Here is a 3,806-nt window from a genome sequence, read left to right on the forward strand (position 1 = left end):
GATTCTAAGCTATTACACAACACACGTCATGTGTCCTCCATAGAGCCCCGGATCTGCATTCTGGAGTGAAATAAGTATATCCCCATATAAAACACATTCGTATGAATGTGTCCGGTCCGTGCCTACAAATACATTTACCATTGTTAACATGACATTTGAAACATAATACGGTGTTATTACAGCTCCTGTAACAATCCCATTGGTCACGTGAAGCTTAATGCTTATCCGAGCATGCTTGAAACAAACCGCTGAATTTATCAATATGCATTCCGGGCATATGTGTGTATATATATGATTTACTCAACGAGGGCGTGTATTTATTCACACCGGCTGTCTTTGTCGAGTAAGTACGAGGGGGGTAAATACAATATATGAACCACCACCCGTCAGCCCGCGATCACTTTACGGTTTCTCAGCGACAGGGGTCTGTAAGCACAGATTTACTAAACAAATTCCATCACACTGTTCGATCAATATAAATTAAATAGACCATTTGGGGTAGCCAAGGGGTGTCATTTTATTAGCAATGTGTGTGTTGTGCGTAGCCGTCGGGCCCTGTGTCGACCCCTGACACCAATTGTGAAGCACACTGGCTCGAGAAAGGACCAGCTTTTAAACTCAGTTCATATATCACAGAGACAGGTATATTATCAACTATATTATCGAGGGTTGTAAGCGCTATCTGTTCAACCGTCGCACCCCGGGACGTGATAAGTTCAAAGTGAGAGAGAGCGCGCTGCAAACAGATTGGTTTTTATCTCTATAATTATATATAACCATGGACCTGTTTATGCTCTTCACACTGGAGTTTCTTTGGGACTGCTGTAAGTATGAACTGGCTATTAAGTGGAGATTTAGGACGTAGCTAAATGTTTAATTCTTACGAATTATACTGACATATTGACTTCATATTTTGTTCATTTATAACCTATATATAAACAGTTGTATTTTGTTGTTGGAGACATAGCATTGAAATGCGTAACCGGGGGTTATATCGTGTTATGAATTGTTATGAAATATACAGACCCTTCAAAATGCCATTTTCAGAGTTGCGGTATATGAAGACACGCTATGGGATATAGAGATTTGATAACAGATCACATGTGAAAATATCTCCTTCAGAACGACGTAAGGAGTGATTCTACTTCAACTCTAGGATAGTGCATGCCTTGAGGCGAGCCGGGCGTTGAAACTAGGGTGTTCTTGTCCATGCGGTCACGATGGAAGATGATTCAGACAGTCTGTTCACCATCAACGAGGAGGAGGAGTCCGCCTCCAGACTTCAGCCTGAGTCTCAGACCTCCTACTTCATCCTGGGGTCTCACAAAGTCAGATTCCTTCCGTCCGTCAACTTTATTTACCAGCGGCTAAACTTCAGAGACCGATGCGGACAGGTACCACATTTCGTTAAATCCAATGTACAAAAGACTGCTAGACTATCGTCTGAATCTTTTATTCTGAAAGTGAACTATCTACGGCGCCGTCGGGAGGCAAGCACGGACGTCAACAAGAATCGTCTGCTTGAAGAGGAGAGCAGACGACAAAAGTTCTATGACCAGTCACCTCGCCGATCTGGTTCCTCGGCGTCTCATGCTTAATTGCAGCTCATCAGAATGTATTAGTCACTCAGTCGTATGTATGTGGCTTAAAGAATATGATGGCATTGGTGGTGGAAAATGGAAAAGATTCATGCAATAATGAAGAACCTTATTGTGTAGATTAAGTTCTTCGAAAACACTTGAGAACTGTTCCAATGGTGCAAATATTATGCTATATATGTAGTATCATATGTGTCTTCAAAATATCCTATTGAAGAAAATCATTATTCTTGTTATAAATTTTCATGTATTTGAGATAATAATTTTGAACATTTTGTGTTGGGAATCAGAGAAAAGGAGGACATGGCCTTTCAGACATGCACATGGTACCACCAGTGTTTGGTGTTCGCCCGCGGCAGTGCTATATATGTCACATCGATAGATAGTCTCGTCAAAGTAATCATATCCACATGTAACGGAACTGCGCGTTTTAAGCCACCTCGTAATTAAGCCCATGGGCTTAAAAACGGGAAATTAAAAAGCCCATGGGCTTGAATTAAACTGAAACTCTGATTGATGTCCAATACCGGATTCTTCTAACACGCGTTACAGCACGCTTCTAGTTGGCCAATTTGCTTCTATGTTGCATCTTAGGGGCGATCGGATAGTCTAGAAGTTAAAGCATTCGCTCGTCACGCCGAAGATCCGGGTTCGATGCCCCACATGGGTACAATGTCTGAATCCAATTTCTGGTGTCCCCCGCCGTGATATTGCTGGAATGTTGTTTAGCGTAAAACCATACTCTTTCACTCACGTTAGAGGTCTCCTTATTCACAAGACACATTGGACCCCTAACGCATAGGTTATTCTGGATACAAAGTATGACATGTTCACGCGTTGGCAGGCAGGCATAACAGCGATATTGGTTGTTGTTACTTTTTTTTTGACAGTTATCAATTCAGTTTTGAAAGTGCTCTTGACTAATGATTTTCAAGTTGAAAAAGAAAATCATGTCTTAAGTTAAAGTGTCTGTCTCATTTCATTTGTGAGAATTGTTTCAGTAAACTTGGTATATTCATTCTTCCTGTCATGCGTTTGTCCTTTTTCGTTTTTAAGCCCTCTGCTTAGATTTGGATAAAATGTTACTCAGTCAAGAGAGACAAAATCCGTCTTTAAGCCCAGGGCTTAACGTGCAGTCCTGGTACCTAAAGAAATGATTGTCACACTGTAATTATTTTCACTTATGAAATTGTATCGGTGTGTGTGGTTCAATTTGCCGGACACGTTTTGCTAAATTACGAAACCCTGGATACGGGTGGCCCAGTCAGCCAGGGCGCCACAATTCGCGGTGCTGAGTTGCCACTGAAACCTATAATCGGGGTTCGAATCCCAGATGGGCTCTTTTTATGATTCTTTGTTTGTCAGGACCATACCTGTGCTCGTTGGTTTCACCAAAGTGGCAACTATCTAGGACCTGCATCATTTGTGGCTGCCCAACCACATTTAGCTGACTGAAACACTGACAAAACGGCCTTAATCCCAACTCACTCACTCACTCACTGTACACAATAAAACACTGGCATGAACCTCTGCATGGATGGATGCAATGAATCTTGCGACAAAATGATTCCATAGTATGTAGGATGCAACTGTTTCAACTCAATGTTAGCCGATGTAAATCTTTTAATTGCGCTCGAAATTATATACTCAACAACAAAAGTTCCTGTGACACCACTATTTTAGTGTATTTTTCAAACTAGTTAAGTTTTGTTTTCAATGTTGTAGTACATGTATGGAATCAAGTCACAAAAACGCAACTGCTACAGAAAAGCATGCATTTCATGCAAAAGTTGACTTTTATGCAAGCCCTATGCATTTCACACCCAAGAATGGGCATAAAAACATGTGCGTTAACGGGATTCCATATGCATTGTTTAGCATCTTGCTGACAACAACCATTCAGAAAAACAACAAAATTACGCAATTATTCAACATTACGAAATGTCACGCCTGTCCGAAAATGAGCGTCTGCGAGCCATTGGTATGCTTGAAGCAGGATCGAGTCAACGTGATGTTGCAAGACAATTTAACATCCACAGAAACACCATTTGGTTGCAGGCAACGTTGGCAACAGACGAATGCAGTCAGAGACCATCCTCGGGGTGGCAGGCCACGCGTAACCAATAATCGACAAGACAACTGGGTTCGAACAACACAACAACGATATCGATTCCAGCCAGCAACAGTGACTGCAAGAGGCATCCCTGG

General features: G+C 41.7%; 1 long non-coding RNA gene across 1 annotated transcript; it reads left to right on the plus strand.

The window, feature by feature from the left end:
• Positions 1–340: 340 nt before the first annotated feature.
• On the plus strand, positions 341–2,621 carry LOC124131788. Its single transcript, XR_006860713.2, has 2 exons — positions 341–824; positions 1,048–2,621. It is a non-coding gene; the product is annotated as an uncharacterized LOC124131788 (long non-coding RNA).
• The last annotated feature ends 1,185 nt before the right edge of the window (positions 2,622–3,806 follow it).

The sequence above is a fragment of the Haliotis rufescens genome, unplaced genomic scaffold (assembly GCF_023055435.1).
Source record: "Haliotis rufescens isolate VD_foot unplaced genomic scaffold, xgHalRufe1.0.p SCAF_3, whole genome shotgun sequence".
NCBI classification, from domain to species: domain Eukaryota; kingdom Metazoa; phylum Mollusca; class Gastropoda; order Lepetellida; family Haliotidae; genus Haliotis; species Haliotis rufescens.